We start from the raw sequence: 26896 nt of genomic DNA, 5'->3' as shown, positions 1-26896 counted from the left end.
AAGCTATCTCTATGAATTTTTTCAGCCTTGTTTGATCCTCTGAATTTTGCTTTATACTATTTGATGTTTTTCCTCTAAAAGAGATGGCCTTTTTTAGCTTTGACTTCCTTTTGGATCTATATTTTTCCCAAGTCCACATATTCCCATGATGCCTTGGTACTTTCCTAACCTCCAAAGTCGAACAGCTTTTTGCTGTGATATTTTCACAATGCGTTTAACATGGGTGAGTGCACTTCCCTACTCTCTTTGTGCTTTGTCATGTCATATTCTCCACTGCCTACCTCTGCATTGAAAAGTAATATTCCTTTGGAACTTTGCCTTGGGCCTACCCGTATTATTTCATGAGCTTTGAACTTCTTCTTTAGCTACAATTTAGAGTAGATGGCAACATTCTACACGCTAATCTAGATTTCATTCATCCTTGTTTAAGAATGCCAGAATACTCTTGAATAAGCAAATTAGGTACATGTTTTCCTATGGGTTTTGTCAAAATAATGAGTTCACTTCTTGGTTGGTCAACTTTTAAAAAATTGTTAATTAACTGTATTATTAGATCTCAGTACAAAAATATGATTCTGAATCTGATTGATTATAGACCTGGTAGGAGATAATTGCTCTACTTGTCTCCTGACAAGTATACCTCTGTATGTTCTAGTAATATTTTATATTTCCACAAATCTCTTTAGGGATAGACAGAGCTTTAAAATGTCAGCTTATTAAGAAAGATCTATATAAAGAGTTATAACCATTAAAAACTATTGCCATCTATAAAAATAAATATTATTAAGGGAATTTTCACTACAGACAATTAACTTATACTAAACTTGAAATGTGGAGAAAAAATATCTCTTTGCGAAGATCATGAAGGAATGTATGCACAAGAAATGGATTGGTTGACTAGCTTTTTCTCTCATATTGATTCATTCTTTCAACAAATATTATGTCTGTTACTTACTAGATATTTGCAAACCATCAGAGGAAAAAAAATCCTGTACTTGAAAAGTTGGCAATCTAGTCTAAGAAGACAGATAATAAATAATAAATAAATTACATAGTATATTAGAAAGAGATAAATTCTATATAAAAGAAAAAATAATAGGACAAGCTGATGGGTATTAAAACGCCCATTTGAAGGGAGGAATTTGCAGTTTAATGGTTAGGACAGACCTCACTGAGACAGTTATAATCGAACAGCAACTTGAGGGAAGGCAAGTTTTACAGCCATAGGAATATTTAGGAGAAGAGAGTTTTAAGAAAAATTGGAACATCCAGTGCACGTTTCCTACATCAGGAGGCTCACCCGCATGTGGAAAGAACAACAAGGAAGGCAGTGGGGCTGCTGCTGAAGGAAGAAGAAGAGAGAAAGAGATGAGGTCAAGGAAGGGGTCAGATCAATGAGGGCCTTTTAGACCAATGTGGTTGGCATTTATTTCAAAAGAAATGAGAAGACACTGTACAGAACTGTGTAGAGGAATTAGATTATCTGACTTTCATTTTAATAAGGTCACTTTAGTTACTCTATTTAGAATAGGTTCGGGTGGTGAGTAAGGAGGTAAGTTTACAAGAGTGAAAGAATACAGATGCTTAAAACCATATTAGTTAAATCCAGGTAAGAAATCATGGTAGCCTGGACCAAGGTGACAGCAGTTGTTTCAGTGAGCCATGATTATATTATGGATGTATATTGAAGGTGGGGCCAGCAGGATTTCCTGATGAATTGGATATGGATTGTAAGATAGAGTTAAGAATGACCCGAATTGGCCGAGAGGACTGGAAAGACAGAGTAGACATCGATTAAGAAAGAGAATATTGTATAGATTCATCGGCTTGCTCAACGTCTCAGAGCTTACACTGTTCCTGTCACCTTAGTGCCATGTTATATGTGGAATGCTAAGATTGGAGACTTTCCCTCTACAGCTATTATGTTTCAGACAAATAGATTAAGTAAAATCTAAAAGTCAAACATATACTTTAAATTTTCCAATTTAAGGTGCTGCTATTGACCCTGTCACTTACGAAGGAGCAGAGTGGCGGATGGATTCAATATTTGAGAAGCAAATCTATATTATCTCAACTTTGATGTGAATCGATATCTTTGTAGGTAGAGTCGCCTAATCAAGAGGAAGAGAAGAGTTTTGTGGGGAGATACTTATTAAAAGAGCACTCAAGAATAAGACAGATAAGCTACAAAGTCATATTTTTTAATTGCTTGGTGAACTGAAGACACAAAATTAAATGACGAAATTCCAGAAAAAGATGAATCCGTCCCAGGGTAAAGAATCTCACGACTATTTTCATCCCTAAGGGCACCTCAGCAGAAGGAGACTTTCTGCCTTAGAAGGGAATAAAAAGAAATCAGCCCAATATTTAAAAAGCTGTTAATAGTCACATGTGTGTCAGAGGGATGAAACAGAATTACAAGGAGTCTCCATCACAAAGCGACTCTGTAGCATTGACCAACTCTTTCACAGAGGGGCTTCCCGGAGTGCAAGGCCATGGGGCAGGGGAGCAGGGCTAAGAGAGCCCATCCAAGGCCTACAGGCCTTTTATCTACGGCACCGCTACAGCTGGCTAGAAGCAGGGCAGCCCAGCAAAGGGAGAGCTTCAGAGGCATAGGAAGCTGGAGTAATAAACGGAATCCCTTAATAATTCACAAAGCCCAGACACCCAGCTCAACTACACATTAGATGAGCTCAGTTCTTCACATAGCCAGGCAGCGAGAGAGAGGAAGGAGCAGGCTTTTCCTGGGAGAGTGTGTATACACATGTAGATTTTACTGGAGAAGGTAAAAGAACAAATTATGACACCAGGTCAAACTCTGCAACATAAGAATGAGTCCTTGGAATCAGAAAATACAGAGAATGAAAGTGAGGTTCAAAAGCTTCCTCAGAAACTTGACTTAATGACTGATCTTGATAAATGAAACAACAAACATTAACAGAAGAAAAAATACTTTCCCAGGAAACTGACTGTAGAGAAAAGGAATAGTTTAGAGAGAGGAAAAATGTTGCAAATCAGATGAGGAGACATGAGTCATAAGCCTGAAGAGTAGAATACCTCCAAAAAAAAATCAAACCAAAGCTTAAAGAAAAGAACAAAGAAGGGGCCAGCTCAGTGGCACAGCGGTTAAGTTTGCACATTCTGCTTCAGTGGCCCGGGGTTCAGCAGTTCACATCCTGGGTGCAGACCTGCACACCACTTGTCAAGCCATGCTGTGGCAGGTGTCCCACATATAAAGTAGAGGAAGATGGGCACAGATGTTAGCTCAGGGCCAGTCTTCCTCAGCAAAAAAGAGGAGGACTGGTGGGAGATGTTAGCTCTGGGTTAATCTTCCTCAAGAAAAAGAAAAGAACAAAAAGTAATTTATTCCTTAAAAATCTTCATTGTTTGGGCCAGCCTGGTGGCACAGCAGTTAAGTGCGCACATTCCTCTTCGGTGGCCCAGGGTCGCTGGCTCAGATCCCAGGTGCGGACATAGCACTGCTTGGCATGCCATGCTGTGGCAGGTATCCCACATATAAAGTAGAGGAAGATGGGCACTATGTTAGCTCAGGGCCAGTCTTCCTCAGCAAAAAGAGGAGGATTGGCAGCAGTTAGCTGAGGGTTAATCTTCCTCTTCAAAAACATCTGCATTGTTGCCCCTGCTAAGAAAATATATGTGATCAATAGCACAGGCTGATCTGAGAAACTAGAGTGACTTAAGAGAAAAGAACACACACAGCAGATCAAAATTAACTGAAGTGGAAGTTGGGTTTGAAATTTTGGAGAGGCAATCCAATTGTGGCATTTGGCAGAGGCCCAAGAGGACCAGGGAATACTCTGAGTTATTAGTAAGAGACAGGTGCAGCAGAGAGGACTTGTGGATCTGGGACTTATGTCCTACATTGACCAGCTAGCACCTCTATTTTTGTTCCTGTTCTTACTCTGGCACGGCAAGAAAGTTCACTCCTGTTTTTGGCTCAACCTAGATCAGCAGGACTCATAATTTGTTACATGCCTTCCATTGATGGAAGAGATGGTCCAGTATCCATAAAAACAGAGTTCAATGAAACTGATGCTAAAGGTGCTTTTAGCAATTTGCATTTTCACTATCTGTCTCTTTACTCCAAAGTGAAGCACTTGACCCAGGCTTCCTTCCTCTATATCATCAGTAAGTTGGAGGCCCATACTGGGAATAGAACAATGGAGGAAACTGATGAAAGGAGGACCTTCCTCGCCCTACCTTCCTCCAGGAAGCATGTGAAGACTGCCCTCCCTTCCTACTGCTTTCTACAGGGGGTTTTTCCTGGCCAACCCCATCCTCCACTAGCGCTGAGAAATGTCTGTCCACCAAAAAGTTCCTTCAACAGCCTTGGCCAAACCCAGGATTTTATTCCCTACCCCATTTCCTAAAAGAATGAGTCCCCTGTTGGGAAGAATTCTTCAGGTGAATCTTCTTCTGAAGATCCGGAATCTGAGCAAGAAACGTTTCTATCACTTTGCATTCTTTTTCTTTTACTTTAACTGCTGAGCAAGAAACGTTTCTATCACTTTGCATTCTTTTTCTTTTACTTTAACTGCTATGAATTAGGTGTTTATACGTTTGCTCAGTCTGAGGCTTGATAGAATTATAATTCTTAGGATAGAATTTTATAGTTAAAGATGATTTATTAATTAAAGTTATTTGAATGGCTTATTTCCAATTTATTGAGCTCCCTTGGTTGGTAAGTATTGTATTATGATGTGATTAAATAGACAAATATGACATAAACTATAATAGGCATTTGACATGAGCACTTAGGCAAATAAATAAATTTCAACTTTGTAGGCCATTTGCATTTCCTAAAAATTTATAAGACAATTGTGGACGTTTCCTGAACTTTACCTAAATAATTTTTATTAGTTAAGAAAAAAACCCGAAAAGACTTGGCGCCTCTGGAAAAACGCTGTAAGGTAAAAACAATTCTTTATTCTTTGAGTGAAATGACAAATTAGAAGAGGTCGATCTGTGTAGAGGCCTCCCTCTGTGTATCAAAAAGCTGATTAGAGGCCTTGAGCCTCAAATAGATTGTCATACCCAGAGGTCTCTACTTCCTTTGGAAAAACTGAAGCTGTAGGGCTCATTTTATTTTATACCTAACTAAACTATTCGACATAGATAGTCGTATTTGCATGTTTCTCTCTCTACCTCTAAGAAATTGAGAACAGAAAAGATTTCAGAGAAAATGCTTTGTGTCCTTTCTTTTGCTTCCTTCTCTCTTTCTGTTCCCACTCTGCGGAAGACCTCTATCTCCCATTTCTCAGGTCAGTTGCAGTGTGCTGATTTGCATTGTAGGTAGACAGTGTGGGGTGATAACTTGCTTTCCAAGTGTTGCAGTCTTGGTCAGGGGCTGCTGCACCCATGCTCTTAACACAGAGAGACAGTCAAGTGAGAGGAGGAAAAACCAAAGGGACAGACCTTTCTCATTTCAGTTCATTGTAATCAGGTCAAACTGAAGTTTCACACTGTGGTTTTCTGTCAAAAAAAGTAAACGTATCTAGTTACCGCAGCCTAGCTAGAGAGTAGCCTTTATTAACTATACAGGTCACAGCAGATTGAGACTTTCGAGTCAGCCCCTTACAACATGGATATATCTTCTAGGAGGGAGGGAAGAAGTGGGATGGCGCTGTCTGCAGCTCACAAGACAACAGAGGAGACAGGTATTTCCAACTAGCAGAATGGAAACTGGAAACACTGTGTCAGCCCAGCTCCTCAAGAGAATTGTGGTTTCTTCTGAAGGTAGAAGATATCAACAAAGGGCTGAACAAGTGTGGACAGAGAGCTGAGCAGACAATGAAGAGCAGGCTATGGGAACATTAAGGAGGAAGGTTCAGTCTTCCAGGGAAATGCAATGCTGTTGCATTTGAATCGAATAAAATGTCTGTTTAAAATGTTATATTCTTTAAATCAAAAGGTATTCCTAGAAAATAATGTGGATATCTTTGTAAACGCTTTGTATAAATGTAAGACTGTCTATTAATAAAAGTGGCATTGGGAAGAATTTGAGGGCAAAACTTGAAAATAGAATATGTGTTTTATGACTAAAAGATAAATAAAATATTAAGTTATATACTTAAGCATGTTTTGTTAGAGTTGGATGAACTCTTACCATTTTATTAAAATCATGGAGAGGCTATGTAAAAAAAGAAATGTCAGAGAGGCATTTTTCCACATATCATGACTTACTTTTAATTCAGTCCTAGAAGATATATTATTTATGTTGCCTTCCAGAAGTTACCAAATCTCTGTCGCCTCATTTTTCTAATAGGAAAGTTAAAGATAATATCAAAAGTTGTTGAGCTTGCTTTGCAAGACTGTTCGAAGTATCCATGACAATAATTAAAGCATTTTTTCATGTTTAAAACACTGTAAAATTTAAAGTATAATTGAATTGCAAGGCTTATTGAATATTATGTAAACTATTGGGGAAAATATTTCTTACGATTAGTAGACTACTGAGTTTATTTTTCTTGCTGAAAGAGGTAATGAAAGGAGTCTGAAAATTTTATTTGGCATAATACAAAATAGTTTATAGACTTTTGGGGAATTTATACTATGTACACAAGCTAGCCAAAGGAATGGGCAGAAGGTGCTATCATCTTTCTGATGAAGTTTTTTAGTTTGCACTGTTTCTAACCGATTTATTATACTATTTATATGTGTCAGTTATTAGGAAGGAATATTATAATATTCTGGATAATTTAGGTGCAACATCCTATTAATAACTAAAATCCGTATGTATAAAAATGCTCATGGTTAATTGAATGTGGGTTTTCATTTATGGCCTCTTTTCTCTTATAAAAATATCTATCTTTAGTTTAGTTAATGACTAAGGAAAGACGTGAGGCAATGGAGGTTCGAATCTAGATTTTAAAAGCCCTTATATTTAAGTCGATCTCTAATAATCTATTATTTAAGAGATCCAGAAAGAACTGCCGAATAAAAAATACCTCCTCAAATAGCAGTGGACAGAATTCAAAATTGTCTGCTAGAGAAATTTGATTGCATTAAATTATTTTCCCTGAAAACCTCCAATTAGTGGAAAAAGGCCATCTTAATTAATTATATTAGTCACTCAGCAATATTGAATATCTATCATATTACAAACACAAAGATGACATGATATGACTTCTGTCCTTGAGTTTATGGCGTTGGGAAGATACAGACATTCACAGAAAGACTGCAGTAAGATGTAGTTAGTCCTCTAATTGTTTTCTCAAGAAGAGGATGAACGACATTGCTGCAGGGGTTACAGACTTTCTCACCGAGGTGACGCTGGATCAGAGTTTTGTCTAGGGAAATGGAAAATATGTTCAGAAGCACTGAAGCATGAAAGTTCACATGAAATGTGTTTGAAAAACGGCAGGGAGTTCAGTGTGGCTGAGGCATAGGATTCTTGGTGTGAGTGAAATATATGGCTAAGAAATTTATTTAACCAAACAGACAATGAGAAACCAATAAAGGGGTCAGAGGAAGAGTGATCTGACCGGATTTGCATTTTAGGACATTATTTGGGCAGTGCCGTTGTCTGATTCACTTACCTGATTGGCTGAAGGGACAACAGGCATCCTTTAGACAGGGATATACTGAAAAGCCAAAAGGGAAGCTGCTGTGAGAACAGGAACGCTACTTGGAGGCGGCTGAATGCTTGGAGTAAACAAGAGAGCTCCCAAAAGTCACAGTCAGAAAATGCCTTCCTTAATTCGTAACCTTTCCCCAACGGCATTGTTATATGCCATTGTATATATGTTACAAATGAGTTACAAAGGAGTCTTTCAGGTGTTACTCCCCTTTCCTCACCCCAGATTCACCAATAAGCTCCCTGCCCTTCTCCTGTGCTTGACTATATGGTTCCTCTTTGAGATGAGTGAATTTAACATTCCTGGTTTTCCAGCTGTAAATGAAAGACTGAAAGTCCACTCCCATTTGTATAGCCTGGATGAAGACACCGAGGAGTTGAGGAAACAAATTGGGGAAGAAGGGAATGGGAAAAGGACTGAAGTCTAAAGAAGAAAGGATAAAGATATGAAAAGAGACTTAAATCACAAGTAAAGATCTAGTGAAAGCAAGGGAGCATTCTCCCTCTGCCGCAATGCATTCTAGGTCGGCAAAGATTTAAAAAGTTTGAAGCACTCAGCTGTGGGCTAGAGTGTGAGAAGAGAAACATTCTCACGCCCTTCTGGTAACATTAGCATGAGTGTTGAATGTTAATCCTCTCAGTTCATGGGAATCCTGTGTGTTTCTACTACAAAAATTAAACAGACAAATTGATAGGAAAGCTGGGTTTAGATGGTTCTTAGAGACAGGAGTGATGTTCTGTCAGCGCTTCTAAGGTGTATCATTCTTAACAACATCGTTATTATTTGTGGTTTATATTTTTTTGATTCCAACATGCTTACTCATGTAGTTCTCTTTATCAGGAGTGTCCTTTCATTTGTGTGTATGTAATAGCCATCTACAATTACAGCTAATATATTCTCTTGTCACTTAATATTTTTCATTTTGTATAATTTTTACACATACATCTTATTCCCTCAACTATATGGTCAACTCTTTGAGCCCTAGAAATTAATTTTAGACATTTTAGAATCACTCTATTTCTAACATAGTGCTTCACGTAAATTTATGATCAGTAGCTATAATTTGAATAAATCATCACTCTTACCACAAACATTATTGAGAATTGTTATGTAGAACATGCTAGTAGGCACTGATGAAAATGAAACATATGCAGATCTTTTAACAAAAACTTAGTGAACACCTCTTGCTTTCCAATAATGTAGAAGACTCCAGGAATACAATTGTGCGCCAAAATAAACAGGGTCTCATTTATGTCCTAAAAGATCAGAAAGATGTTAAATAATTATACTAGTTAAAATATAATTAAAAATTGAGATAAGAGATCTGAAGGGAAGAAACACAGTTGTTTCTTGTAGTTTTGAGTTCTAAATTTTCTAGCAAAAAACCCTCGAAACCAGGTTTTTTTTTTCCCTTGAATATACACTAAATACATTTCTCTAGAAATAATCTTTTCAACCACAGAGGGAACTCTACTCCACTTCTGGAGCCTCCTGTGAATCCACATGCACCTGCGGTTTAGGCGCACCTATCAGATGGACGCCCAATGTGTTTTTGACTGTGAAACGGGGGACTAGACCCTCTTTGTCTGTTCCACTTTTCTCTGGATGACTACTGCCCAGGGAGCACTCGGCTTCGGTGTCCCAGATGAGCCTACACAGTATCCTTCGTTCAGCTAAGGCAGCCACGCTCAACTGAAGCACAGCATCCAGCCTTTCCAGTTTGAAATGTTGGAAGATCATTAATTTGCCATTTGCTCATCTCATCTATAATGAAGGAAATTTTCGAGACTAAGCTCATGATTTCCAGCATTGTAGGCATCAAACTTCCTTGTCAACGTTTAAGTTTAAAAAAAGTCACCATAGCTAATCATCTTCTTTTACAAGTCAGTTTAAACAGGTGGGCATTCGCATGTGTAGGCTGAACTACGCAGGCATGGAACTGACAGCCTTCCTAGTTCCCCAGAGATCTTACACATTGCTTGGCTGACTCTGCAACTCCGGTGAAGTGTAGCCGGACTCCAGGAAAAGAAATACAGCGGACATTTTGCCTCTTACCTTAGCTGCGGTTTGCATTTCAGCACTCAGTTTACAGAGATGAAATCTATAACTCTGCAAGCAGTGCTTGCACAAATGAAAGATAAATTTTTCTTCTAGATAGGACAGATCCGTGAGACACATAAAATATTAATGATGAAAGCTTTGGGAATTAGATATATCCCTGACTATAGGTTTCTCTTGACAGTGAAGCACTGTCAGTTTAACCCATTTTTTTCTCTGTAAGATTCCCATCAAGAAAGACATGAAGGGAAAAGAATGCATGATTTAAGATTCAGATGAGCACGGAGTTTTTGAGAAAGGTAGTTTTTCTGTCTTTCATTTTCTTTCATGCTTTGTATTCCTTATCTGCCGTAAATTTCACTGAGTGAAGTAATGTGGTCGATTTGATTCTTAAAGCTTCTCATGTGCTCATAAAGGAAATGGCTTGGGACTAATACAGAAAGTACACATTTCTTATTATTTAATTTAACATACAATATAGTAATAGATGACATTTATGTGATTGAGCAATTCATTCATCCAGAAATTAGGGATGTACTGAATGTGTATTCAAATATATGTCATTAATGAAGGACTGTCTATTCTTCAGACAGTTGATGTACAGTGATTTTTCGCTTGCTGAGATTTTTATCTTGAAAATCCTTCCATAACCATTAAATGTGTATAATTATTTCCAGGTTTATTATCTCCTTGTAGAATGCTTAGTCACTTACCATAACTCTGAGATTTTTCCTATATGTGTTTTCATTTTATAAGATATAAAATTTACATTTATTTTAAAGATGATAGAAATGTATCATTCTCTTATTATGGCAACATGAGTACTTATATTATATATTTATAAACATATTTATATATTACATATTTAAGTATCTATAATATTAAATATTTGAAGTTTGAATATTGGAAATTTTTTGAAAATAATAAAGTAATTCTATCAATTACTTTTTTATGCTAACAATTATTTGTAGCGTGATTCAAAATATTTTTAATCATGCTAAAGAACAGAAGTCTTTAAAATTAACCATTGTTCATAGTAATGCTTCAGAAAGAAGACAGTGACCCCAAAATGAAAGTAAATACAACTAAATCATATCTAAGTTGTCACATTGAAAATGCCACTTAATATGCTAAATAATAATCAGAAAAAAGTAAACATGGGACCAGGCCCGTGGCCTAGTGGATTAGTTTGGGGTGCTCTGCTTCAGTGGCCCCGGTTCGGTTCCTGGGCAAGGACCTACACTGCTTGTTGACAGCCATGCCATGGCAGTGACACACATACAAAGCAGAGGACCACTGGCACAGATGTTAGCTCAGGGTGAATCTTCCTCAGAAAAAAAAAAAGAAAAACTAAACTCTCTTTTTCATTCATTCCCTTTATATCTCTACCTAAATGGGACAGATTCTTATAATAGTAATTTTATTTTTACATCAAAATAATATTTCTAAAAAGAAAATATATGATAATGCAATCAGAGAAAATTATCTTTGTTTAATTACCTTTTATTAATTGAAAATCTTGTCTCCTGTATACCTCTTCTCAGGTACCCCTCTAAGATATTTTTGCTCAATATTATATAAGCAATTATCAGGAAAATATAATCCTTAAAAATCACTAATGTAGGGGCCAGCCCAGTGGCGCAGTGGTTAAGTTCGCACCTTCTGCTTCGGCGGCCTGGGACATGGCACTGCTTGGCAAGCCATGCTGTGGTGGGCCTCCCACATATAAAGTAGAAGAAGATGGGCGTGGATGTTAGCTCAAGGCCAGTCTTCCTCAGCAAAAAAGAGGAGAACTGGCAGCAGTTAGCTCAGGGCTAATCTTCCTCAAAAAAAAAAAAATCACTGATGTATTCCTAAGGTCTTGTGTTTAAGTTTTTTAGTGTGCGTTTAAGTTTCCAGTTGTTGATATGCACACAAGAACAAATCAGCAGATTCCATTTGGTTAACCAGTCTTGTAGAAAATTAATCAATTCTTATTGCAAAAAATCAGATTTGTTGTTAAAACATCTTGAAATATATTTAAGGTCACACCACTAGTAAGTGGAAAGAGTCAGCAGACATAGTCCATTACAAGACACCTGGTCTTGAAGGATGTTATAATGTTCTGAAAGCCAATACAGTTCTTTCATGATTTCCTGATCATCTGATTACCACCTTTAGTGTCTGGACACCCTGTATCAGTATGTTGGATCCATAAGTTTGGAAACATAAACTTTACAACTCGAAGGTGCTGCTGTGACCAGACACAAAATGCTTGCCCAAAATTCCGCTCATCCTGCTACACCCTTTTGCCTACAGAAATTCCCGGAATCTCCAGCTAGGCCTCCTTCAAGCCTGTCTCCTTTCTGATTGTAAGCCCTGGCCTCAACGTGCTGAGATATAGCTGATTAGCTGTAAGGGTAATAGCTTCATGTTGAGAAATGGTTTATTTGAAATGAGAATCTGAAAATGACTACTATTTTAAAACATAAATCTCCGATGACAAATATTTTTGCCAAATGTGGAGCTACAGAAGAAAAAATTGCAGGAAAATTACGGAAATCTCAGCAAGGGTGTTTTTGACCACAGAAGCTGACCACAGCACATCTAAGTAGAAATGAACAAAGCTGATGGAGATGCCAGGAGAAGCAGAGAAATGTGTGCCTCAAGAGCATATGAATTTTCACAATTAACCATTGCCTAAAAGAATAAACATTGACCTACTATCAAACTCCAGAAAATCAAGTTTTTGGTTCCTCAAATGTGCCTAAATAGCCCAGAGAAGCGCTGAACTTTTAAAAACATAAATAGTACTTTTAAGTACAATGGAGAAAAGTAATGCAAAATAACAATGTATTTATTCCTCAAACTATCTCTGCTTAAAGAACACACACACGATTTTAAAGACATCTTTAGAGACTTTTCTTCGTGTATTCATCGTGTTGTAGCTGCATGGTTTTCTTCTAAATACCTTTGTTAATATAGTCTGGCAGACATTCAATAGCAAACTGTGTTCCAGGCAACGAATTTATAATGTAGCAGAAACAATCTTTGGAACATTGTAAGCCTTTATATATGATGGAAAAATCAATAACATGTATAAACATGTAACAAATTAGCCTCTGCACTGTTTAGGTGAAGGACAGCTGGGTAATACGGACTGAAGTTTCTTTCTAAGGGCAAATAATTCTGTGCTTAAGTGGAATATTATAAAATATATCTAACTTATTTGCTAGCACAGATAAAATCAATGGTGATGTTAAAAGATAAATATTTGCATTGTCGACGAAAATAATCCATAACCAATCTATAAATGAAAATTTGGGAGAGTTTATTCTGAGCTGAAATCTGAGGACCATGGCCCGGGGCCTTTCTTCCCAAAGGAAGAAAGGGCACTGAAGATGTGGGGTGCACAGAGTGGTTATATACCCCCAGAGAGGATGTTTCACATAGGATTAAAATGTCCCTTTTACAATAGTCGCAAGACTGCTCTGTCAGCACAGCGATTGATGGACACAGCAGGGCGGCAGGTCAGCTGTCTTGAGCTGGGTGGTCACAGGTGAGCACCGCAGTCAGTTCCTAGCCTAAGGAAAGCTGCTTAATCTTTAAGGAAATGCCAACATTGGGAGGGGGAGGGAAGTTGCATCTTTATCTCAAGGACTTTGTTCTTGCCATAGGGAATATCTAAAGCAGATATACAATGCGTGCTCAATGTCCACAGTCAGGCTCTTTTGGAAAAAACAAAGTCAGGCTGAATTAGGCTTATACCAAATGTCTTCCTCATGTACTCCAGTATATCCTATTGCATGCCATTTTTATTTGTCAACATATATCTTTATATTACATAATATATACTTCAAATGTTTAATTTACCTACTTTTAATGAATAATTTAATATAAAAGGATGTTGTGTAATATACACATATAAAATAAAATATGTTAAAATATTTATTCTATATTTTTCTGTAAATTTAGAAAACTTTAATAAATATAAGTATAATGCAATTGTGTGGGAATAGTAAATTATCTAGAATACTTTTTATTTTACTTTTATCAATAGTAAACCAAAGAATTGTATTAATAATGTTGGACTTTCTTTTTTCCAGTGTATCAACACTTTCTGTACAGGACAGATTATGACAGCTTCTTTCTTAAGGTGAGATTGGGTTTCATTCACAGTGGAATTCTGAGGGTCATTCACCTTTTCATATATTATCAAAGATATTCCATTAGTCAAATATTCTTGGGGTAGCTACTCATGCCTAAATTGAGGTTATGTGCTCATTAGTTTTATGTACACAAGTTCTATTTGTACAACAGGACTGCTTTAACAGTGAACTCTAGAGGATGTTTATTGGAAATTTCTGAGTTCTTCAAAGCATGTAACTTGCTATTTTGATTAAAACTTGGAAATTTATTGATGCTAGAAGAAAAAATACATCATAGAACAAAAATAAAGTATACTGATACAACTAATACAATTAAGGTATCTCCCAGAGTGAATGTACATGTACACACAAACACACACAAGCATGTTAATATCTTTAACTTCCTCCTAACATATAAGTATACTAGATTGTCTTAATTCTCGTGAGCCATCCAGACTTTTGTGTTTATGTTGTGGGTATTTTGGCTTTACTATTCCGAGAGTTAGAAATTATTATTATTGTATTATAAATTACTATTAGATTTTCTTACATATTTACCACTTGTTTTTACCATTTCTTCTTATAACCTTCCACCTTATTTATCTGCTTGAATTATGTTCTTATGACTTTCCTCTGGTGAAGATTTTGCAGTTTTTCTTTGTCTGAAAGTATTTGTATTTTCTTCTCATTCTAGAAAATTAATTTCCCTGGATTGTGAGTCTAGGTTGTGAGCAATTTTTCTGATACCATTGAAGATTTTATTCTAATGTTTTCTGGATTCCATTTATTAGTGGAAGGTCAGTTGTGTCTGGTTGCTATATCTGTGTGGGTAATTTGCTATTTCTCTTTGGCTGCTGTTAAAATCTCTTGATCTTTGTTGTTCTGAAGCTGGCTATGATGTATCTAGGAATAATTTTTATGTATCCCACTTTAAATTTGTTGGCCTCCCTGAATTCCAGGATAGATGTTTTTCAGAAATTCTGGAACTCCTCGTTTTCTCCTTTAATGTGACTTCTTCCATTTTTCTCTATCTTTTAGGTCTCAATTTTTTTCAAATCATTTCCTAGTTTCGTAATGCCATGGTCTTTAAATCTATGTGCAGTTCACTGATTTGATCTGCATTTATGACTTATTTTAAATTAATCTCCTTTTATTCTTTTAAATTTTATATTTTTGCTAAGAAATTCCAGAGTCTTTTACAAATGTAATAATCTCCTCTTTCTTGTTCTTATGTTCAATCCAAGCCTCTATTTTAGTTTTGTGATTCTGATTGCACTCTGCAGTTCCTGCTTGTTGTATCTCCTGAAATCTTATTTTCCTTATGTGTTTTTGTTTTTGACTCTGATCTCACGTATGTGGAATGTTATTGATGAGAATTCTTTAAGGCCCAACTTCGAGTTCCATTCTTAGAATATTCACTTCTACAGGGGGCACTATCCACCCAGGACCACTTTTAAAATAAGTGCTTTGTTTTAGGTTTTTGACCAAATACATAGCATGAGTTCGGATTTCAGATCTGTGGTGAAGACCAACTTACTCTCTCTCTCTCTCTTTTTAATTTAATCCAGCCAACACTAAAGACAAGACTGTATATTTCCTTTTCTGCCTTTTATGCCCATGAGGTTTATTTTTCATTTTATGGAGGAGATCTTCTGTTGTACATTTCACTCTCTTACCCATGAAGCAGTCAAAAGGGCAGCTGAAGCTTTCCAAGGATGGCTGGAAGTTCTCATGAGGAAAGCTAGGTTCAATGATTACTTTTTAGGGTTCCTGCTTTTACTTTGATCTTAGTCCTTGCAAATTTCTCTTTCGTGTCAGATCAAAGATTCTTAAAAGGTACTTACATATGTGTATATACACAATTTTATTTTAATTGTTTTTATCTTTTCATCAGAAAGTTTACTCTGACTCTATAGATCCAATATACTGGCTTCAAGAAGAGCTCAAGTGTTTGGCTTTATAAAGATGCTAATACTTAATTCTTTACATTTTGCACTTAGTGTAAACAGTGATATTTTTCTCTTTTGACTCAACTCAAATAACTGACATCTGCTAAAATTTTAATTCAAACTAATTTCCTAACTCTGCATGGCTCAACCTTTTCCTTCCATAATTCTGATAGGCTTCTGTTCCTTCCTTCTCTTCCCTGAAGCAAGGATTTTATCACATTAATCTTACTAAACCATTAAGCCCTGTCAACAGAGAAAATGGGTATAGTTTTTGTTTGATTCTGCTTTTGAAGAAAATTAAAAAAGCATAACTTGTGTTCTTCTTCTAATCTTTTAGACTCCCTGAACACACGATATTAATATTATAGCCTCTGGGATTCTTGTAATTATCATCAACGCTTACTGTTTGACTAAGTGGGCAATTCATAAAATGACCAGTCAGGCTCTCTAATGAAGTTACCCATATGGTGGTTGGAAAATGGGGCTAAAACTGGACAGGACACATACACAAGTCTTTTCTTCTCTTTACTCACGTGAAAGATGTGTATACCAAGCAGCTGTTGTTGGCATTTTCTGGTGTAAACATTTCAAAAGTTTCTGTTTACTCTCTTTGGGAGGCTGGCATTTTCACATTGGTTTAAATCAGCTAGACTTATTTGTAGAAAATAGTATTACAATGCTCATGTACCATGTTTTTTAACATAAATCTTTTTTTTAACTTTAAAATACATCACATGCTATTTCCCTGTTTTGGTTTTTTTTTTTTAGATAATGTGAAAATGCCATTACAGAGACATTCAATTTATAGCAAGCTGTCTTTGAGGGATGGAGGAGCAGATTTTCAAACATAAATTTCAATCCATCAATACTGAGTTTATTTTCATAAGCTGTTTTATTTTTCAATTTTTATTTTTCAACAGTGTCCAATAGCAATTAGAATTCACAGTAATTTGTGTTTTCCCAAATATTTGTAGTGTACGTGGTTCATTTTTCCTTTCAATGCATTGAGGGAAGGGCTCTTAAATTACATTTTCTACTTCCTGCATTTCCTCTGCTCTAGCTACCTGAGGCTAAGCCAAAGAGATAATATCAAAGTACTAAGCAGAAGAAGCTATTTTATTCAAATGCAGTTGAATTAGCCAGCTTATATGAGATATTTTAGTGAGCTGTTGTGCATTGTAGTATGCAATATTAGCCCACAGAAAATTTTAAGCCCATAATCCTTTCATCACAGCAGATATGTGATCCCATATTACCTGTCTGTCCTTTTTGATAAATATGGACTCCTCAAGAATTGAGTAATCATTTTCTTGCTTTTTACTTCATCTCTTTACATAATGTCAGAGTAGTGAGACATTTTCAGTTCACAATGCCTTAGGTTTGGGCTGGTCCCGGTAACCTATTGGTTAAGTTCAGCATTCTCCACTTTAGTGGCCCGAGTTAGGTTCCCAAGAGTGGACCTACATCACTGGCCTGCCAGTGGCCATGCTGTGGTGGCAACTCACATACAAAAAAATGGAGGAAGATTGGCAGTGGATGGTAGCTCAGGGAGAATCTTCCTCACAAAAAATTTTAAAAGCCTTAATTTTAATCTTAGTATAATAAAATGTGAGCAACTTCACCTCCCCAAGTGCACGATTATCACAACTCCAGTGGAGTTCTTCAGCCTCAAGCTAAATTTAGTGGAAGCTTGAAGGGATACTCTTAGTTAAAATTCTCAGCTTCCATATTTATGTGTTTCACAGAATTTACTGCTTTGTATAAAATCAGCAAGTAAATATTTGTATACGAATTAGATAAATCAATATTTCTACAGTGTTTTAGAAAAAGAATAAGCCCCATTTTTCAAATTTAAAAGGATAAGGCTGAAAATGACTCACTATTACTCAAGAAATGAAAGTATATCCACGGTCTACGGATTTCAAGTCCTTGGAACTGCATGATATGCTAGGGCAATTAGGTCATGAAGGACAAAGCATAGTGATTTTTACTTGAGGAAGAAGTGCTATTCTCATAACGTAGAAATAAAAATGTAGCATTTCTCAGACTTTTTGTTCTCAGGGTCCTTTACTTTCTTAGAAATTATTGAGGGGCTGGTCTGTTGGCACAGCAGTTAAGTTCCCTCGCTCCACTTCTTGACTGCCCGGAGTTCACTGGCTCGGATCCCGAGTGCGGACATGGCATAGCTTGGCAAAAGCCATGCTGTGGTAGGCGTCCCACATATAAAGTAGAGAAAGATGGGCATGGATGTTAGCTCAGGGCCAGTCTTCCTCAGCAGAAACAGGAGGATTGGCAGTAGTTAGCTCAGGGCTAATCTTCCTCAAAAAAAAAAATTGTTGAGGACTCCAAATAGGTTTGTTTATGTGGGTTTTATATTGATATTTACTGTAGTAAAAATTAAAATATAAATTTTAAGATATTTGTCATTTCCTTTATCATTACAAATAGGGACATTATTTATAAACAACATTTTTGTTTATTTATTTATTTATTTTTCCTGCTTTTTCTCCCCAAATCCTTCCAGTACATAGTTGTATATTTTTAGTTGTGGGTCCTTCAAGTTGTGGGATGTGGGATGCCACCTCAGCATGGCCTGATGAGTGGTGCGATGTCCACACCCAGGATTTGAACTGGAGAAACCCTGGGCCGCCGAAGTGGAGCACATGAACTTAACCACTTGTCCACAGGGCTGGCCCCCCATTTTTTTTAATAACAGCTAACTTTGTTTTTGTGAAGATTGGCACCTGAGCTAACATCTGTTGCCAATCTATTTTTTTCTTTTTCTTCTTCTCCCCAAAGACCCCCCAGTACATAGTTGTATATTCTAGTTGTAGGTCCTTCTGCCTCTGCTGTGTGGGATGCCGCCTCAGCATGGCTTGATGAGCAGTGCCATGTCTGCGCCCACGATCTGAACTAGCGAAAGCCTGGGCCACTGAAGTGGAGCATGGGAACTTAACCACTCAGCCACGGGGCCAGCCCTAAATAATGCTTTTTATTAAAAAATAACATTTTCTAATCAAAGCAAAATTCACTGTAAAGAGTAGCATTGTTTTACATTTTTGCTAATCTCTTTCTGTCTCAATAGAAGACTGCTGGATTCTCATATTTGCTTCTGTATTCACCCCGTCTTGATATTGAACATTATGATGCCTTTGGAAAACCGCACTGTACACTCTTGACAGAATGAGAATTAAAAGACAAATAATGTTTTAATATAATTACAAAAGTAGTTTTGATATTGCAGATCATCAGAAAAGGTGCCGGAGGTCCCCAGGCGACCCCAGACCACACTTTGAAAACTGCTGACTTAGTGGCTTAAATCAACAAGATTTTTCTCCCTGGGAGTCTTCAGGTCACCTGGGCAATTGTGCCCATCTGGGCTGGGCTAGACTAGCTTGGCCTTTGCCCGTGGCAGTGAGGGTTCCAGGAGGGAGAGCTGAAGCACAAAAGGTCTCTTGAGTTCTAGGCTTAGAATAGCGCACTATTAATTCTACAGCTTTCTTTTGGCCAAAATACATTAAAAAGTCAACTTATATCACATGGGAAACAGACTCCACTTCTCTTGATAGGAGAAATCACGAGGTCACACTGAAAAGGGGATACATACAAGGAAGGGTGAAGAATCTGGGACATTTCTGCAGTCAGTCAACCATAGCATCCTAGATTACCAACAAATACACAATGTAAAAGTAATTCTTTGCCTCATTTACAGTTGATTTAACTCTGCTATACATACTGTAGAAATCGGCAAGAGGCATTTAGAATAGTACTGCCATCTGAAATTCATTTGTTCTGGCCCTACGCTGTAAAGGCTCAAGTATAATGAGGGCCTCAGATATAACTAGGGTCTGAGAGATGGGCTCACACTAAATAAAATACAGAACACATTGAAATGGAAGACAATGTTGCTAATTTCTTAATTGACAATAAGAAATATAAATATTATTCAAGCTGAAAATACATGTATGGGCATAATCAGTAAAATTTCTCACTGTAGCCATGTTACAGAACCTGAAGTGAGTTCACTCACCCGTTGCACAGCAAGCCAATCTCTGACATCAGGTGTGGTGGAAGAAAGTAGGAATTTTATTTTTGCACAGCACTGAGCAAGGAGAGAGGGCAGCTAACGCTGAAATCCCAAACTCCCCAAACAGCTAAAAGGAAGGGTTTTTATTTGGGGCTTTAGGTAGGGGAGGGGGAGCACATGGCCTTGCTGGTCGGAGCTTTCCCACCAGCCTGTCCTTGGCCTTGAGACACTTGCAGAGAGGAGGAAGCCTGTGACCTTGCTGGTCAGCAGCTTTCCCACCAGCCCGTATCTCTTTGCCGGAGGAGATAGTCCAGGTGCTTGTCCTTGACGGTGTCTGTCTTCATGGAGGATAGTGGATTCTGAAGCCAGGAAGCCAGTAAGTAAGCAGGGAATGAGTGTTTTGGTTTTAACCTCATATACGATGGGTTTAATGTGGGGAAATTGATATCAGGGTCGGTATCAGTCAAGTAATACAAAGCACATGGTGGATATGCCATGAAAAATTCACTTTCACAGAGACCAGAAATAGCCGAAATAGGAAATGTGCTCCTTTTAGGCAGACAAATATAGAAATCAGAATGTTTTTCTCTGATTATCAATATATATAATTGGAGGTCAGATGAGGAAAAATCTAATGATATTAAACTAAGAGAGCCACATCTAATGATAAGATTTTTTGGTTTTTGTTTTTTCCTTTCCTAACAGGATGGAAAATGCATAAAGTGTGTATACTGCATCTCTCTTCACCTCAAGGATAACCAAACCATTAAGAAGAAAAATACTAAAACGTTTTACAGCTTGGACTCCCTTTCCTCTGGATCAGATGTTGCATACTCAACTGCCTAGAATCATATAGGTAATATAAATGAGTGATGCAGCTCAGTAGTAAAATATTAAGAAGTTGGGGAGGGAGGGGAGATTGTATGAAACCGGAGACAGCCTTACCCATCTAAATGGAATTAGATATTCCTTAAGTCCAGCCACTTGTTGCAATGTGGGAGTGAAACCGCTTTGTAACTATGTACTCTAGTTTAAAAAGAAATCAAGATATTTATCTGAAATTCTTCCTTTTTCACACACTGCATGGACCAAGTCAGTCTTGTTAGGATCTAGATTATCCTCAAGTAACTGTTGTTGTGAAACTTATATTATTTGAACATTGCAGATGTTGTCACGAAATTCCCATTTTTTAGATCTTTCAATTGATATGTTGCTTTGTTATTGATATTCATACATATTGATATTGATGTATGGATACTGATATTCTACATATTCATAATCTAGACTTGCTCTTTCTTTAAAAATCTATGCAATCTTTTGCTCTCATGCTTTAAAATGTAGGAACATTTTAAGCAAATTTAATTCAAATAAATAAAACTGTAAAATCTCAGCAAAAACCAGAGAGAGAGAGAGTGGGAGAGAAACAGAAATAACGATTTATGTAAATTTACATGTAGGCAGTTTTACCCCCATTTAACTTGGGATACCCCGTTGTGAACCTGAGAAGGAAATGGGAGATAGAAATCTACTATTCTCTGTTTTTGTTAGTTCCTATGTGTGAACATATTACTCATCAAACGGAGTGCGATGGTACTGCTTGAGATGCCTGTATTTAATAGATGATGCCTCAACCCAAAGAGATTGCATTTGGGACTCAGTAGAAAAAGCACAATCATTTATAATGTGGGCAGAACCACTGACTGTGGTGCTTCCAATTTTACATAGAATATCCATCTGAAGTGTGGCATTTAAGTTCTACTTCTCCCATATTTGATTATACTTCTTTTACGCTGTCGTTGGTGACTTTGAATCTAATGATCACTATGATCTTCGACTCTAAGGACAATTTGGAATCATTTCAAATGCATTGCACTGAGAGTCAGGGAACCTCAGGCTACTCTCTGTCCCATCAATAACAAGTCAAATCAGTCATTTGGACTCTAGTGTTGATTTTTTTTTTTCCTTCTGCATAAAGTTGTTGTTTGGCTAATGATCTTCACATTTCTCCATAGCATGAATATTCTATGACTATCAGTTTGACTTTTAGGTGGCTTTTTCATAATTTAAAAAGTAAAATATGCTTTGGACCACTGAGTAAATGATAACTATTTTCCTCCATATTACAATATAAACTAATATTCCATTAGAAAGCAATGCATAAATATGTAGTGCATCTAATCAATTTTTAGTCTTGTCTCTTCAACCTTCTTTTAAAAAGAAACCACCCAATGCTTTGTGTATAGTAGACTTCTCAGTAAGTGTTTGTTGGTCATTGGTTCTAGTGAAGTTTTCCATTTAATGTACTTTATCTGATGCAGTACCATCTGTACAGGTAGTCACACTCACCAATATTAAGACACATTACAAGCCTCATCTCATAAATACAGACATAGCCAAGTAAAGACCTCTAGCATAGAGTGTCGTCTTTTTTCTTCCCCAATCACACTGATTTCAACTTCAGTATCAATATACAGACACAACGTCTTAGCTGTTTCGGCTGCTCTAACAAAACATCACACATTAGAGAATTTATACACAAGAGACATTTAATTCTCAGAGCTCTGGAGTCTGGAAGTCCAAGATCAGAGTGCCAGCATGAGTGGATGAAGGTCTTTATCGGGGTTGCAAACTACTGGTCATATCCTCATGTGGCTGCTTTTTTTTTTCTTTTTCCTTAAAGATTGGCACCTGAGCGAACATCTGTTGCCAATCTTCTTTGTTTTTTTTTCTTTATCTTCTTCTCCCCAAAGCCCCCCAGTACATAGTTGTATATTCTAGTTGTGAGTGCCTCTGGCTGTGCTGTGTGGGACGCCACCTCCGCATGGCCTGATGAGCGTGCCATGTCTGCGCCCGGGATCCGAACCAGCAAAACCCTGGGCCACCAAAGCGGACCACGGGAAGTTAACCACGTGGCCAGGGGCTGGCCCTGGGGCTGCTTTTATAGGGGCTCTAATCTCCCTCCTGAGAGCTACACTCTCTTGACCTAACCACTTCCCAAAAGCCCCATCTCCTAATACCATCACCTTGGGCATTAGATGTTCAACATATGAATTGGGGCAGGGGACACAAACGTTCAGACTATAGCACATAAATATCACACAAATTGTTCACAAGCAATTTTTTTTTCACCGGTTAGCATGGGATTTCAAACTGTACAAACCTAACTATGAATTTTTATCCTGTTACTTAATAGTTGTATGAATGTGGGCAAATTATTTAAATCTCCAAGCCTCCTTTGCCTTTTCTGTAAAATGGCACACGACTTAGACCTCCTGTCATCTCTTTCCTTCCCTCCTTTAAAACGAAAGATGATATTTCCAACACAGAAAAAAATAAACTTGAATTCCCAAAGTGCTTTTTTAATAGGATTATAGGGACAACAAATGTTTGCCCAAGTCAATTGCTACTTGTAGTTAAGAAACTTGGTTATTATCATTAAATGGTTGTTTCTAAACTGCGCATCTAAATATAGTTATATGCAATTCAAATTAACCCCTTGACACATTGTAGTCTGAAATCATTACGCTTTCTCAGTTCTTTTTAAGGTTAGTAAGAGTTACACACATTCGTCAATGAATAAAAGGAAAACTGAGTTAGAATCTAATTGCAATACAGTTGTCTTGTAAAAGTTCCCTATTAGGTGTAAATAAGATGTCATCACTAATATCAGGGGCAATAGTTTTAAATTAGATAAGCAGTTCTCTCCTCTATGAAGAAAATGAATCCAAAGAAAACGATAAATTAATTAATAATCTTCAAGAAATATTTCAGCAACTTCTCCCCTCCATTTTTCTTTTGGGAGCCAGCCTGCTAACACCTCATCCAGCAGGAAATTGTGACTGCCACAAGAAGCAGAAGGGAAATTTTGTGTTCTCACACTGGTAGAAGACTCTGCTGGTTTTTACCAGGCCAGATCTCTGCCCAAGTAGTTTAAAAGCAGTATGGATGTATTTAATTTATTTGTATGTATTTATTAAATTTATTGATAATACATTTATATTATTTATTTAATTTAGGAAATTAAATACATGTACTTTATTTATAATTTATTACTTATTTCATTAAACATTAAATTTTATTTATTAAATTCATTATTAATTTATTTGTATGTATTTAAATAGGCTATTTACAAAGCATACTAACATCAGCCTTGAATCAGCAATGTCTCCACGATAGTGATAGCTATTCTTTCTGGTGTGACAGCAGATCCAGCCCCACACTCAATTTGTCTGTGCACTGCCTTTTGATATTCCTTTCTTTCCCATGACTCACCCACCCTGACCAAAGCTTGATAGGTCTTGACTCTAATGCTGAACAAATAAAACTATGTGGTACTCTTGATGTAAAAGGTGTACAAAGCTCATGTAAGCGTAGAATCAGTCAACTGTTTATTACTAGTAATAAGGAATAATAACACATAAACTACATTTGGCTTAAGAAAGCATAGTGTGCTTTTAGTACATATAATTATATCTTAGATGCATCAATAAATGCAACATTTATTTATTTACAATCTACTTGGTGACAGGCATATGGTTAGATTTGAAAATTTAAGAAATGTAATTTCTACAAGTTTTCAAATAGAAATGTGAACTAAATGGAGCAGTTTATCTAACTGATGATGTCAGGATAAGGAATTGATCTGGTAAACTTTTGTTTGAGTGTGTACCAAGTTCTAGTTGCTTCCTTATCTCATTTAATCAAAGAAATAACCCTTGAAATCAGGTGTGAATGAGCCAACTTAAACTGAAGAACTTGAGGATTAAGATCTTGCCTAAAATCACACAGCAAGTAAGCAGAATGATTTAGGATGTAAATTCAGATGTATCTGGTTTCCACATTATCTCTTCAAAATTGATTCAGGCTAAGATTTGGAGTTGAATTTTAAGGATGAATAGGAGCTATTTAAGCAGGCAAGGAGAAAGTAATTCCAGGCACAGAAGACAATAGTACAAAGGCACACACGATGAGGTGAAGGGCATAACTTGGGAAGCGAGTAGGCCTGCACAGCTGTAATAATGATTCTTGGAATGTCTGAAAAATAGACTGGAAATGTAGGCTGTAGCCGAGATGTAATGTACCTAACATGGAATGACAAGGAGATATAAGTCATCGAAAGGTTTTAAATGGGTAAATAGAATTATGATCGATCTTTAGGAAGATTATGCTGACATTAGGAAAGACTAACTGTAGGAATGAGTGGTTTTGGGCAGGTGTTTTTGGTTCCTGAACCCAATTCGAACAGGTATATGTGGGGATGAATACTTCCCAGGCAACAGCAAACAATTCTCGGACACTAGCAGGGTGTCCGAGAATTCAACTCAATTCTGACACTATCTATCTGGAGATAGTGTCAGATTCCATAGGTTAAGGGTTCAGTCCTACCAGACCGACTAACCCCACCCCCTTCAGATGCCAGTCGCAAGCTCAGGTTGTTACCTGTGCTTCTGACCTGCTGGCTACAGATTGGAGGTTCCTCCAACCCCCTCCTTAGACTTCAGATGCCAATCTCAAGTCCAGGTTGTTACCTGTACTTCTAACCGACTTGCTACAAATCAGAGGTTCCCACAACCTCCTCCTCGGGTTCAATTAATCTGCTAGAGTGGCTCACAGAACTCAGAGAAACACTTTACTTGCTAGATCACTGGTTCATTAAAAATGGATATAACTCAGGAACTGTCAGATGGCAGCAATGCATAGGGCAAGGAATGGGGAGGGGGGTGGAGCTTCTAGCTCTTTTAGAACTTGCCACTCCCCTAGCACCTCCATGTGTTCACCATCTCGGAAGCTCTCCAAACCCCATGCATCTGGGTTTTTATGGAGACTTCATGACATAGGCATGATTGATTAAATCGTTGGCCTTTGGCAATTGATTCAACCTCCAGACCCTCTCCTCTCCGAGTAGGTTCAGGAGTGGGACTAAAAGTTCCAACTCCCTAATCCCATGGTTGGTTCTCCCAGCAAACCATCCCCATCCTTAAGCCCATTCCAAAAGTGACTTTATAAACATAAGAGACACCTTTAAGCTCTTATCACTTAGGAATTTCCAAGGGTTTGGGGAGCTACAGCTAGGAACCTTGGATGAAGACCAAATATTTATTTCTTATAAATCACAATATCACAACAGGGCAATTAAGTAAAATCCTGAATTTATGAACGTGGTCTTCTGAGTCTAATCACCCTTGTTGTGCCAATCTATTATAGGGTAATTCTGAGGATTAAATATGAAATTTTTACAAAGCATATATCCCTGTGCCTGGCAAATAGCGATCCTCCAAAAATATTAATTGTTGTTATGTTATTTTGGAAAGAGGAATTAATTTGTTCATTTAACGAATATTTGTTGAGGGTTTACTATGTGCCAGGAACTCTTCTAAGAACTAGGGATACTGCATTGAACAAAACAGATAAAGTCCTTGCTCTCAGGGGGCTTACATTCTAGAGAAGGGAGAGGAGTGAGAAAGAAATGGTAGAAAAGATAAACAGAAAAATGTCAGAGAGGTTTCTGAGACAGAATTGACAGAACTGGATTACATACTCCATGAGGGATGGCGTGTGTCATAGTGAGGGCCACAGAAGAAGAGTCAGGAACCATGCTGAGGTTTTTTCACTTCAGGCAGCAGCACAGAGACATCGTGTTGTCACTAGCCAAAATAAGGAAGCAGGCCCAAGAATACACGTGGGTAGAGTTGAGGAGGGGACAGAAAATGAACTTGATTTAGGACACGCCAAATTACAGATGTCTGTATATCCAGATAGAGAAGGTGGGCTCTCAAAATGGTTTCTAAAGATGCTGTGCTATAGTAGGGCAGAAAGAAATTTGTCTTGGTTATGCATCTATCTGCCTCCAACCCCAGCAGAATGCCTGTGCATACTGAACATATGCTTAAAAATCTTGTTGTGGAAAATAATAAATGTATATTTTGAAGAAAACACTATCTGCAACTCCATGACTAACTTGCAGTAAGATTATGATGAAGACATTCTCTTCTGCTTCCCATGTTCACTGCTATTTGATATATTACCTCTTAGATGCAAGTAGCAGACTTGAGTGGTCTGGCTAGCTTGGGTTTACGAGTTCCCTTCAGCAGGAGCAGTATTGTTCTTCCTTTCTAATTATTGCTCTGCTAAGCAGAG

The 26896-nt window shown here is 37.4% G+C and overlaps 1 protein-coding gene across 11 annotated transcripts in view; it reads left to right on the top strand.

Moving 5' to 3' along the window:
- MGAT4C (MGAT4 family member C) overlaps window positions 1-26896 on the top strand; it is a 691584-nt gene that overhangs the window by 633836 nt on the left and 30852 nt on the right. For all 11 annotated transcript variants that reach the window (XM_070600677.1, XM_070600676.1, XM_070600669.1 and 8 more), the window contains 2 exons: window positions 13742-13791; window positions 20465-20615. The gene's annotated coding sequence lies outside the window, so the exon portion shown is untranslated. The remainder of the gene's footprint in view (window positions 1-13741; window positions 13792-20464; window positions 20616-26896) is intronic.

The sequence above is a fragment of the Equus przewalskii genome, chromosome 29, assembly GCF_037783145.1.
Source record: "Equus przewalskii isolate Varuska chromosome 29, EquPr2, whole genome shotgun sequence".
In the NCBI taxonomy this organism is placed as follows: Eukaryota; Metazoa; Chordata; class Mammalia; order Perissodactyla; family Equidae; genus Equus; species Equus przewalskii.
This window is presented reverse-complemented; position numbering and strand designations above follow the sequence as displayed.